General features: G+C 38.9%; 1 protein-coding gene across 1 annotated transcript in view; it reads left to right on the top strand.

Annotated features, from left to right (window-relative positions):
• MEGF11 (multiple EGF-like-domains 11) overlaps positions 1-14,204 on the top strand; it is a 214,063-nt gene that overhangs the window by 13,955 nt on the left and 185,904 nt on the right. The gene's annotated exons all lie outside the window — the stretch shown is intronic.

The raw sequence follows: 14,204 nt of genomic DNA, 5'->3' as shown, positions 1-14,204 counted from the left end.
TCAGCAGGATGAGAAAAAAGGCACAAGAATCATAGATGTGAGTTCATTGTTGAATTCAGAGAAAGAGCTGTGCAAAGTTTAGTCCATTAATTTTCCCACTTTTAGCAAAGACAGGTTGGTCCCCAGCTCCTGTAAATCAGCACAGATCCACCATGTTTGAATGGTCATCTTCAGTTACTTTATTCTCACTTCCACATCTTCTTTAACACCTCCATTCCCTTTCAAAATCCCCTTCATCCTTCTCCTGCTTTAATACACTTCAGTGTGGTGAATGGTAGTTTGCACTGATCTAGAATGGGGTGGAGGGCACCAGTGCTAATCCACAATAGCTTTATGGCTCAGTCCTTCCTATGTTGCAGGTATCCATTCACTTGCATAGACTTATAAAAAGAAGATCCTGTTCATCCCATGTATGAGTGAACTGTTTTTGAGGACGTATACATGTAGGACATTTGCCATTTATCGAATTATGAAGGCACAGAACTCCAGAAGATTTTTCCCTCCAAAGAATTTGAAGTTCACTAGTAGCCCAGATGTGTAGTGAGCTGGGTTAACTTACTGAAATCAATAGGGTCAGAAAGAAGATGGATGTGTGAAACCAAACACATTTAAAACCGAAGTTGTTTTCTTGACCACTCCTTCACATCTTTTTCCCATTTGATAGATTTATTTCCCTTGTGCTCTGAAGAAGTTTTAAAGCCTAGTAGAAAAGGAGAGAGAGAAATAGAGAGGAAAAGAAGTTACCTAAATTTAGATGGCCTTTAAAAAGAGCTTCTGATGTACATACAAAATCTCAGATAGCATCTTTTTCCACTTCTTTTCTATCATAGTTTCCTCTGGCTGTGACCTTCCCCTGACCAGTCGCAGAGTCTTTGTCACACATGAGCTCTAAATGTCTGGGAAGCCATCAGTAAGATGTGGGGGACCGTTCTAAGGCAGATTCCTTGATGACTGAAAAAAAGAGCTACTGCAGCCTATGACAGGTGTAAGCACCTCTTCCTCATTCCTAGGCATCTTATAAGATTGAAACTGTAAATGAACACAAATCAATATCACTGCGAGAATGTCTGAAGTGCACACGATACAATAGCATAGCGCAGCGTTGTGGGTTAACCCCAGTACCTGCTCGCTCACTGACCTGTACAGCTGCTCTCACTCACTTCCCCCAGTGGGACAGGGGAAAAGGAAAGGAAGAGTAAAAGAAAGAAAACTTGTGGATTGAGATTTAAAAATGTTTAATAAGGAAAAGAGAAGTGGAAGAAGAGAGAAACAAAATGAAACTGGTGATGCAAACACAATCACTCACCACCTCCCATGCATAGATTGATGCCAGCCAGTAACTGAGCAAAAGATAGCTGGTCTCCCGAAAGTCCCTCCTCTCCCTTTTTATTGCTGAGATGCATGGAATATCTCTTTGGTTAGTTTGGGTCATCTGCCTGGCTGTGTCCCCTCTCAGCACCCCCCCAATCACTGGAGGGGGGCAGCAGCGTGAGAAACAGAGATGCTGTGCAAACACTGTTCAACAGTAGCTAAAATGTTAGCATAGTCAGCGTTGGTTTGGTCACAAAGCTAAAACACAGCATCATCCAAGCTGCTATGAAGAAAATTAACTCCGTCTCAGCCAGACCCAGTACATACAGCCATACTGTAGTTAATAAAACATACTCATCAATATGATCCTCATGAAATCTCCTTACGGTTTTTTTGAGTCTTTCCACCTCTTAGTTTCAGTAGTGACAGGGGACTACTTTGAAAGCTGGTGTTAACCATGCTTTTCAAATATTTTTCACTCACTTCAGAACTTGGAAAGGACGAGCCAGTGTTGGCAATTGTCTGGGCTGGCTGAGGGTTTGTGGGCCTTGCTCCTGCCACCCTCTGGTCTCTCAGCCATTTATAGCAACAGCCGTGGATGCCCTAAATATGCCAACCTATGCAGGCAGGAGGAGGCATTTGGCTACCTGGGTGTATTTACGTACAGCTCGGCTATTCGCCATCTCTTCTGTCACAGGAATGAGACTGGCTCGAAGCACTTGGCAGATTAAATTTGGCCCAAAAGCTGCGTGTTCGGCTTAAGTACACTGCTTTCAACATCTTCCTGTGCATAATGTACCTTTCTTTTACGTGAACTTTTGGAACGTGTGTCTGTAATTGTTACGTCCTTTCAGCAGTCCCTCTTAAAACTACTGATGACATTCACACTAGGAATACCACATGAGCCTGCCATATGAAAGACCATACCAAGCCAGTTGTGTTTATTGATCTTGGTTTCTCAAATGCTGGGTAATACCTAGGAGTGGGTTTACTGAGTGGGAATTTAAAAAGGTTGTAGTTCCCTTTGTTCCCAGTTAGCTTTGTCTTGTGTGGCACGTATTCCGTGTCTCATAGTAGAATAAAGATATATTATTCCATGGATTTCCAATTGCTTTTGCAATTGCATCCATTTCTGATGAATATGTGATAGCCTATAAAAATGGGCCGGCTACTCTGTAGCTTAATGCAAACAGATAGTACTCTGTTATGAAACCAGTCTTTTTTGTAGAAATTTGTAGAAATAGAATTTGCAGAAAGCAGTATCACATATGTTAAAATAAAAAGTACTTAACAACTCTGAAGCGTAAATCATTTACACCAAAGTGTAACAATATTAAGATGCCAAATTGTGCAGAAGATCACTATGGGACTTAATAGAAGTAGTTACTTCTTTTCTAGAAACCATACTTTTGCATCATGAGCCTGTCTTTCCAAGGTATTGAATGCTACAGTTTCCATCAACTTGGCTGAGAACTGTGGATATGCACCATTTCTAAGTAGTGTTAACACCTCAACAATAATAAATGTCAGCTCTTGCTGTTGAAGTAACAACTGATCGGCAGATTGAGTTGTGCTTTCATATGGATGTACTAATTCTTTCTCTAGCTTTATATAGCAAAGCACCTTCCTGAGACATTTGCAGGAGTTACCTTGGTGAAGACGGTAATAGCGAAGCAAAACTGCATGAATTCTTCACAGGGCAAAAGAAAAGAGCATGATAGGGCAAAATGGATAGTAGGAGTGAACTAAAGGTGCCCAAAGTGCACATAGATGGCAACTTTAGGTTTGCAATAAACTCAGTTCGCGAATCAGTGTTCATTTTTGGTTGCCTAATTGTTCTCAGTGAAAGAAGATGTTGTCAGCTGATAGCTTGAAAAACATCTGTTAACACTTCGTATCCTAGTACAGTGTAAGAGTATTAATCAGCTATCAAAAAGGCTAATCAGAGACAGAGCTTTTCTAACCAGCCATGGATGCTTCCTCTAGAACCAGATATTCTTTGACTGTTCACACAGATATTCTCTTTTTCTTTCTGTTACAGTATTATAGCATTCCACTTCATATTTGTGTATTGTTGCACATGCTTTTCACTTTAACAAAGGTTTTTTAAGGCTCCCCAGGGAAATTTTTCATGAAACTTCAGTCCATTGCAGATTGATCACAAAATGTTTTTGAATAATTTATCTTAAGCTCAGTATTTCTAATATAGGTTTTCACGTTTGCAAACCTTACTTGCTCTGATGCAGCAAGTCAAGAGGTATTTTCAATCTATTTAATCCCAAAGATTTTCTTCTTTTTATCAAGATTTTTCCTTTCTGAATACTATGATTTGTTACTGTAATGCCCAGAAATCCATGTGCAAAACCACTGAAAGATAGCCTTATTTGAAAAAGCTTACAACTTAAGTATGTAAATTGAGACAAATAAAGCGATTTTTTTCAGATGAAAAATAGGAAACCGTGTATGAAACACGTTATAAGCATACAAGCATACTTGTAAAGAAGCTAAATCTGGTATTTTGGTATAGCAAGCAACAAAAGGAGGCTTTCCATTACAGAAGCGTAGCACGTATAAGAGCTCTGCTGAAGCAAGTCACTGGTTCATATCTTAGAATCTGATATCACTACATCTGCATTCACAGGTGTCACATCTGCAGTTAAAATACAATTCCTTTTAAAAGCATTATTAAAAGCATCCAAAATTATCTTTTTTTCACCAAATAATAGTTTCATTATGCAAATGCTATGTAACATTTACCTTATAGAAAAGGATAGACATCTTCAATAGCTTTTGATAAGGTAGGTAAAAGTTTTTATTTCAACTCCCATCTTCTCTTTTCAGGCAATAGTGTGAATCACAGGAATCGGAAAGTACATTTTACCATGTCTCATTAGTAGAAAGTTTCTCTAGACACTTAGGCATTACTAAGAAATTGGACATGATCCTAAATCAGCTGACCTCCTGCAATCTAGAGTTGGTTACAGAAAGTTTAAACTAGTGGCTTGAGAGGAGAGTCAGTCCCCATGATTATACAATACTTTGTTTCCTGGGGTCTTTTTTGCAGTTCTTTTCAGTAAGTTGCTCTGAAACACATTGCTATGGTTCATTTCGAAACATGAGAAAAGTGAAAAGTGTCTGCATTTAAATATTCCATCCCCAGTAAAGTTAGTGTAGCTTAGACATGAACGTGATCTTCAAACAGACTATACTTCTGTCCTTGATTTCAGCAGGGTGACCTTCATTTGCAGTGTGTGGCTTGATCTTAAATGAAATCTGAGTTGCGTTGGCCCTCTAGGGCCCATGCCATCTAAAAGCCTGGCCTCAATGACAGATTTGTCTTTAGAAATTTGTCCATATTCATCCTGTTTTGGTGAGAAACAAAGAAAGGATTTTTGTTAGGTTGGCTTGATGAAATTTTGAATAAGAATGAAGAAAGGTTTTGTTTGAAAAATCAATAGTTTATTCAATGTGCTACAGGACTAAAATTTATCTAGGAGAATTGGTGTAATTTAGTTTTATTAGGTGTTGCATTGTTCAGCATAGATAGCCAGAAGTATCATGCAGTCCAGATGTCTTCATCTATCTACTTTTGATCTTTTAGGAGCAACATTTTTGATGCATCCATCCTCTTAGACACAGCACATACTCTCTACCTATGAAAATCAATTAGCGGTGGAGTTGTGTCATTTACTGACAGAAAATAGAGTTTTCTTGGCATGAGGCCCACAGTTCAGGGCAAGGCAGTAATCAGAGAACTATGGACATGTAGCAATACTATCAGATCCAGAAATAAATATTTCACAGGAACGGTAATATGATGGAATTTGTACACAAAGAAATTCACTTAGTGCCCTGAGTGGGTAACCTGTAGTAAAATATGCAGGTGCTGTAATTCTGATGTGATTTCCAGAGAACACAGCAAGATGGCTTGGTTATTTTACTAGACTGTTTAGGCCAAAGTCCTGCTCATGTCTCTCTCACTGTCTACTGTAGCACCTCTGAGAATCTTGCCCTTGTTATAAATGTTTTTTTTAATAATAGCTCATTTTCTTTGACATTATCCTATGTTTCCTCTATCAGTGCTTAAATCAAACAGCTACTCAGCCAGTGTTGGAACTTGTAAATTCTTGGTCTATTTGAGTGATACAGTCATAGTAAGAAAGCAGAGGTAGCTGTGATATGAAGCAAGTCAGTAGTAATATACTAGCGAAATTTCTGTAGTGAGGCTCACTCAGCTAGAAATACTCATCCCACAACTGATGAGTTTCATACAGTTCTGCCATGTATGATACAAGTACTTACCTGTTCATCTGTAATTTACTTACCACCTTCCTCAGCTGTAGGGCACTGTATGTTCCTTCAGTCTCTTTATGATGGAAATGATTGTTATTTCTGACTTACCACTTTTATCGAATTTCCAACTTTGTACTTTGCAACTTGCTTTCCATTCCAACGCAACTCCTAGGACAGCCCAGGACGCAGATGAAGATAACCCATACCTAAGAGTGGAGAACAGTCATTCCTTCAGCAGTCTATTGAGTGTAGTTTGATACTACCTCCTGTCATCACAGGTAGTTGGTAGATCAGGTTATGCTTGCCCTTCTTCTGGTAGGTTTAGCTGCTTCTCCATATGTTGGCAGGAAAACTGAAAGGACCAGGGATCTTACTTAAGTACAAGCTTCTCCTCTGTTCCCCAGTCTGTCAAGAATTTAATTCTCCTAGGCAACAAAAGAAATTCCCTTAAGGTTAAGAACAGAATGATTGGGGAATACTTCCACTGGTTTTGGCACAGGAGAATTGCTTCTTCCCTCTTCTGTCCTCAAAAAGCTTGGAGCCTCCTGCTGGCAAATACTATTTGACTGCATTTAGTTTTGATGGAGTGAGGTCTGCTAGATAGTATACAGAGAGAATGAAAGAGTAGATGTTAATATTTCTACATTACTTAGAAAAAGATAGTAACGCTCTTTCTAAAGGTGCGGTATAAAGCACAATTTGCAGACAAATTGTCATTAAATTTGCTGGTTGGATGAATCCAAATTCCAGTAGAAAATTAACTAGAGAAAATGTATTTTCTACAAATTGCTGGAAAGAGTTGGTCAATTTACCAAAATGGAAGGAATAGACAGAGGGCATAGGAGGGGAAAAGCTTTCCTGGGTCATAGATTCTGCTCTGCTGATTCAGGATCTCTCTTAACCTCATTAACAGTTTGAACTAGTGATAATGATTGTTTTGAACCCTGCAGTGAAGCAATGGGAAATCGTTTACCAGAAAAAGTTAAATGCTGAAATTATCCCACAGAATAATGTTGTATTAGAACATTGATCAGCAGAATTGATCTCAGCGTAAGTCTCTCCTCTCAACATGCTAGAATGCAATGATTATTTCTAGTTGAAGCAATGGCAGAAAATGCATAAAATCAGTTGCAAGCCTTAAACGATCAACAATTATCAATATTTAGCAGATCTCCAGAGAGTTCTATGTGGGCTCAGATTCACTTTCTGTGATAGCAGTGAGAAAGACTGAGCCTTAGAAATGGTAAGTGCTTTGGGAGTGTGACTTAACCAAGAGTGGTCAGGATTTTACCTGAAGGTGGAATTTCTCTCTTCAGCCCACAGACCAAGCCCAGGTACTTGTATCTCATGGTCTCTGTGGAGCACTGGGGATGAGAAGAGACATCCCTGTGTGGACTGTCATCTCTGACCTTGATCTGAGGTCTTCCCTTTATATGTGACGTTAGTCATGAGTGTGTTGACATCAGGCATTAGACAGATGCTTTGTCTTCATTGCAGAATTTGCCTTTGCATACACTCCTCTTGCCAGGGCTTGGTTGGGACTTTATCTACAGACTAGTGGATTAGTGTTGCTTTTACCCAGCCTCGTAACCTGTCCACTTTGCAGGGCAGATGCACTTCAGCGCTCAGAGTCCTACAATGCCTTCCCACCATTCCGTTTTTGTGCTTTGAAGCACTGCAAAGTTCTTCTGTTATTCACACAGCCAAAGATACAAAGCTTTGGCTGGGGTCAGCTTACTGACCCCAGTTCTGCTCTTCTGACATTTGCTGCTACAAGGAGGCTGCTTTTCAGCTCTCGTTCAGACATTATTAAATGATAAGTACTATTTCCTATTCCCTCTCTCTAGCAGAGCAGATGAAGCCAACGGGGCATCAAAATGACACGACAAGTCTGTTAAATCTGTGACTCCCATCGACCTCTCCTTTTGCAGGGCTCTAACCTTTTCCTCTTTTACTGTCGCTGGCACTATTTAATGGTCACTGATGTGATCCCATTCCCGTCTCAGGGATGTGCTGCTCCAGCTCAGCTGTTCCTCAGAACCAACCAGACTGCAATTCCAAAAAGTGCTCCACCAGTCTTTCTTTTCTCAGGGCACATAGAAAAAGTGGCAGTCTCTTCTCTACCTTGACCTTCCCCCAGCATAGTTTACTTCTCTAACCACTCCCTAGAGTAAGGCCTACAGCAAACAGTAAGTTGCAACATGGACTAAACTAGATTCTCATCAGTACCAGATCCTCCAGTAATCAGTAAACTGTGAACATTCCTCCTGTGAGGGACCTGAGAGTCCGAAACACTGAGGTGTGGCTAGAATTATTCCAGGGCCTTTAAACTAGCCCATGTCATCTCCCTGGGACACTCAGCCATGACAAGAATGTGGAAGGCCCTGTGTACACCTTCTCATTAGTTATCAGAGCCCCAGATTGCAATTTACCTGATAATAAAACATGAGCTGAAACTTATCATAGATTTTATGCTGTTAACAAATCTTCTCCTCCTAGCAGATTCATATAGGGATTTACTGATATTTTGTCAATGATGACACCAACGTATGTCAGATTATGCTCCTGGGAGCAGACAAAATCCTCAAAATGTATCTGTCTCCTCAATTCTTTTACCTCAGACATTCACAAGTCATCTCTGGCATAGCCTGCTCCCCGACCTTTGGCAGGCTGTCAGGACTGAGGATAGCACAACCTAGCTGCTATCATGAACAGATCGATACCTCACTAAGGCAATGGTCAGAGACTCCCCATGTCCCAGATGACAAGAAAGACCATTGATTCTGTTCTGATTGCATAGATGCATAATTTCTAATTCTAAATCCGCCAAAAAAATGTGATGAAATTGCACCTACAGGAAAAGGAGTTGATCTTGTAACCTATTGCTGTTACATGATCTGCATCAGTCTCATCTTTCCTTTGCTCACATTGATCTCCTTGGTTTTGTATTTTTTTATTAGTGCTTTCATTGGATACCAAGAGGGAGATGAAAAATAAGTGCTGCCATACACTGAAACAATAAATTCCTCAAAGCCTGAGCTGGCTTTGAAATTTCTTCATATCTTCATCTATTAAAGTTACTAAACCCTGCCTTAAAGTGCTATCCAAGGTGAGAAATTAATGGATGTATCCTGAGTGATGACCACAGAAATAAGACATTAAGCAATGCAAAGAGCTATTATCCCACTTCATTGAAGCAATTATCCAGGAAACCATCTAATCAGCATGATTCCTGACGGAAAGTCAGTGATTTAGAGAGAGAATCTTCCGTTCCACAAATAAGCAGTAGTCTAAGAATGAGGAAAACCTACCTAGGTGCATTAACTGTAGTCATCTGTCTTCTACTATCAGACCTCCCTTTTCTGAGCACATTCTAAGAGAATCTAGCCAAAAGCTGACTACAGGCTTATCTAATGAAGCTAATATCGTAGACTCAGCGCAACCTGGATTCAGGCCAGTACGTTAAGATGGAAACACCAGAGTGACCCTGAGTGAATAGATTCCTAATGGATAAGGGGCAAGCATCTTTTTCATCTTTTTTCATCTTTGACCTCTCTGCATTATCTGAAACTGCTGGCCATGAGATAACTACTATTTCACCTGACAAAATTATTCTTTCCCCTTTCACTTTTAAGTGGCATGAGGGACTGGAGGAATGTGCTAAAATGGCCCAAATTTTTCCAGAGACACGTATTAAATAGTGAAGGCAAACATCACTTTTTCCATTAAATTTCTGCTTGGTGTAGTCCAACAACTATCAAGCATGGGGCAAATTGGTTAGATGAACTGAAGTTAAAATATCAGCAATGTAATAGTAAAAAATGCAAGTCTACCTTTGGTTCACAGCAAAGAAATGAAATTGGTCAGAGTTTGCGTGAGATCAATATCTAGTGAAGAAAAACTGGCAGATACTGCCTAAGGTAAGGGAGAGAAAAGAAAAGTATTTTGAAGAACTTGCAGTCATGGGGCAATGTCTTTTTGCCACATGTGCAGTCATAAAGACCAGTTCATTCTGTGTAGTTCTAGGAGAGTGCCTGAATTTCTCTTGTGTCTATGCTCTCATATAGTAGCATCTGTATCTTCATTTAGCAATGTTTTCCATTATTATAATGTATCTACATTTATTTATACTTTCTGTCACCTCCTGGCTGTGCTACAATTCCTGGGCCGAAAACCCGCAGAGCCCAGGAAACTCCAGCTTGTACAGAGACCTCCAGCACGTCTCTTCAGCAGCATACGCTGCTATGAATGAGTGCGGTTCATGAAGCCTGTTTTCTGCTTTCCACACTGGGTTCCTATAGCCTTTGTAATTATACTGGTCTTTGTTTTGAAAATATTTTGCTTGTCTGGCACAACAAAGTCCCACCAGCTGAAGTGAGAGGGAGATGGAACTTGCTGGGTCAGTGGCTGTGGACTCCTCCAGGTTCAAAGGAGTGCTGCAAATGTTACCATGTTCCATTGCAAACACAAGAGACCTTTTTTTGACTCTACCTTTTGTGAAATAAATACACAAGTTATATTTTTGGACAAGCTAAGAAAATTTTCCCAAGCTAAACCACTCCATACTTATTCCCCTAGAATGAAACTCTTCTCTGAATGCCCTTTCACCTCTAGGAAGGAGGCCAAGAAGGTAGTTATGGCAGGTGTAAGTTACGTTGCTTAATGGAGTACAAGAAGTCAGTGGCTTGACAATGTAGTGATGAGCAGGGCGTAACAGTGTGTATAAACAGTGTGGTACAACAGGCTTAAACCCTGCGAAGTCATAGTTTGGGTCCACACAGAGGAATGCAATACCAAGGAAGAATGAGTAGCTCTCCATCCTTCGACTGTGAATGCTTTTGTCTGGGGTAAACTAACTGTGATGCCATTCAATTGGAGTAACTCTGCAATGAAAGTATTCTCCAGGCAGAAGACGCTGCTCCACTTAGCAGTGTGCTCCTCAAGAACAATACCCTGGCTATTTCATACCTTTGTAGATAAGAAACACAGACAACCTATTTAATATATCTAAATTACAATTAAAAAATACGTGCTAGTGTTAGAGCAATCTATGCAGTCATTTCAGGTGTGAAAAGAGTTTAATCTTTAGGTCTATTTCCCTGAGGATTGACCTCATATGTTAAAAAAGCACTGTTTGTAATTATAAAGTAAGTGATAAGCATCAAATGAATTGTTACAGAACCCTTTTGTTGACTTTATTCCACAATAAGGAGCAGTTGCTGTGTAACCTTGAATATGGCCAAATAACTCATGCTAAACGCATCGCTACAAAGATGGCATTTTGGCAGGGCTTTGATGTAGGTCATTTTATTACCAGGCTGAATCAAACTACAAACTGATCTTAAACTCATGCCAAGAATGCTAATAATAAACTGATCAATGAGGTGCTGGATTGTTCAAGAGAATTGGTCAAGGAAAAATGCAGACATAAAAAGTCTGGAATTCCAAAGGTTGAACCGCTTGGGCTATTATACTGGGCGGAATTATATTCCTTGCATTAGTACAAGTTTTCTTTACTCCAGGGACCTTTAGCTGAGTGTTGAACAGGTCAGTGTCAGAAAGTATATACTTAGCTTTATTTTTCTTGACCTTTATGTGCAAGTAATTTTTATAGTTCCATTAACTAGTAAGATCATTTGCAAAGCACTGTACAAAGTATATTACGAAGAATGCCTTGGGGACCATTGTATCCTATTATGTTGAATGTTAATAGAATGAAAAATTAATTTAAAGTCTGAAGATTAGACCAAGGCAAGACTTCCCTTTTATAGAGGAAATTCAAAATTTTATTTGCTATGGTAAAACTTTAGAGTTGTACCCCAATATGACCTTTATATGAACCTTTATAGGCCTGATTCAAATCAGACAGTGCAGGAGTCTGATTATTTGCCTCTTTGAATAAAATGGCTTATATCAAAGCTTCCCCTTTCAAAAACGGGGGATTTCTGTGACCCCCACATATGGGATTGCTCCTGTGTAGTTTCACAGCTTTAAATAACTGTATATTAGTGAGCTTATAGCTGCTTGTTTAGCAAGTTAATAAACCAGAGATGAGAGAACCCACAGTTCCAAGGAGTGTCTTTACCTTACTTGACTCTTCAATTGCTCATTAAACGTTGTCATCTTCAGCTATGCGGGACTTCAAAACACCTAAAAACAAAGGTGCAGTTCTCTATAGTACTTTTTTGTATTTTGCATGGCATTCATTACTTTAGAATGAGGAATACTATCTTGAGTCATGCTTGTAAGTCTCACATAGCACTTTTCCCCAGGGACTGGAGGACTGCTACAGAAGTCAATACTTCTGTCCATAGGCAAGTGATTAAGTAATCTTTATTAGCTTAATTAGTCATTATTATTTCATATTTATGTTAACATAGTTAAGATGAGATATGTTTGTCTGGCTAAATCAACTAAATTTGGACCAGTAATGAGCAGGAGTTTTGTTGTTTGGAACAGCAAAGAAATAGTCCAGCGTCAATATTCTTGCTCACAAATTATGCCTTGACCTGAGAACCTAACCTAGTTAAAAGGATAAAAAAGTTGCATGTTTTACATGTAAGAATGTTTTATTATTGTAAATGCCCATACAGGAAACAGAAAAATCTCACTTTTGATTTCCATACCTTTTATAAAACTGATGTGTAAGAGTTGCATCAATGAGAATCGTATTCTTAGGTAAAGCTATATGGGGCAGAATTTTCAAAGTATCCCTATCCCGCCATATTGTATATCTTTTAGTACCTCATACTTTTAATAACAAATTATAAGTTTGTGGCTGTTGTGTATGTGAACTTCTTCTCATAGATAACCAGCCATTTTTAAATGACTGCATGAAGGTGTGTATTTCTTTATTGGAAAATCCTGTTTTTCTAATACCCTGTCTTGAGTTTCATCTTGCAGCTGTAGACTAGGACACCTCACTGTCTTCAGAAAACCTAGCTCAAGTAAAATAGATGCACAAAAGGTTAGGACAATTAGTGACTAGAGAATTAGCTATCAATATTTCTTGCCCCCTGCAATACTGCCAAAACACAAGATATGAAATAAGAATAAATTGCACCTTTGACATGCAGCAAACTTAGAAGGGAAATGACTAATCTAGAAAGATCTTGCAGTTGTTATGATGAGGCAGCATTCTACTCAGTCGTCACGTACGATTTGATGGATAAAGAGCAGGAAGTTTTGTCCCATAGGATTATTCAAAGTTCACTTGTGATTTCAAGTTGGATTTAAATACATTGTGAATAGCTTAGTGGGTTTGGTCTGCAATGACCCAAACACAGAATAGACAGCAAAATGTTTCCATCGGCTTTGATGCCAGCCTGAGTGTAGATTCAAGATGTGAGCCAGTCTGGTAGTCCAAACGGAATGTCAAATATAGCAGGAACCGTTCAAATGTACAAGACATTGGTGGAAAACGTTTGGCCCATGAGGTACCTGGGAGCAAAACGGGTTTTTCATATACAGGCCCAGTGCAGCTTTAAGAAGGTTTGCTGGCTGACTTAAAATGAATTGGGTAGTTCAGCCTGGTTTTCAGTATGGCAACACAAAGCTACTTCCCAAGTCAGTTTTGCTGGTCTTGTTTTAGACAGGAATGAATTAATCTTCGTATAAGTCTTTTGTAGTCCAGCTTCAGCCAGTTGTTGGTTAAGTAAGCACAATACCCACATTTCCCATCTGATATGAAAACACAGGTTATAGAAGCACAGGTTATATATGATATAAATAATGTATACAATATCTATATTATATATGTGTATATATATTTTAATATAGTGATCTCATTGCCACTACATCGTATTCGTTAATAACTCATACGTGTTAGTCTAGATGGAAATCATGCATTCCAACTTAACCATCCAATTTGAATCACTGACACACTGAGGTTTTGGCAATGCCCTAAGTGGTAAAATGGAAATAAGGTAGTAAGCAGTAAAGTTCAACCTTTAAAGTAGTTATTCAGTACTGGCCAAGTTTTTTTTGTTTGATGGGCATACCGGCATACACTGGAAAGTAAGTCAGAGTTACAGAAACAGCACAGGAGAAGAAACACCTTGAAACTATGAGCTCTTCCTACTTGGGGAGAAGAAAAGGAGATTCTCTCGTGTATATCTCTAGTCAACTGGCAAGTGAGGCAGTAAAACCAACCAGTTTTTCATAGGTTGAACCTTGAGGATACTGAACTTTCAATAATCCAACAATGGACAAATAAGATATAGAACACTGTAGTTACAGAAAACTTGATGACCTTGAAAAGACAAAGCTGCACTTACAGCTACTGCATCATGTAGTAAAATGATTTCTTTTCCTTGAGCTATTTTTCACAAATCTATTTTGGATCTCAATATACTTTCAAAACTGAGCTCCATTTTATCTTATGAACAGTAGCAACTTGAGTGCAATATAAGAAGCTGATATTCTGTAATATAATAATAATAAATGTCAGTTTGGTTAAAATTTTATTATGAGGCAAAACTGCTAACCAAAGTAATTTCTGGTGTTAGAGTTTTTCATTACAAAGAGCTCAAGTGACAAATGAGTTTATTGCTGTTAAGAGACCTATATTTTGGTTTGGTCACTTAGTATTAATTAAATCT

The sequence above is a fragment of the Cariama cristata genome, unplaced genomic scaffold, assembly GCF_000690535.1.
Source record: "Cariama cristata isolate BGI_N322 unplaced genomic scaffold, ASM69053v1 scaffold2033, whole genome shotgun sequence".
NCBI lineage: Eukaryota > Metazoa > Chordata > Aves > Cariamiformes > Cariamidae > Cariama > Cariama cristata.
This window is presented reverse-complemented; position numbering and strand designations above follow the sequence as displayed.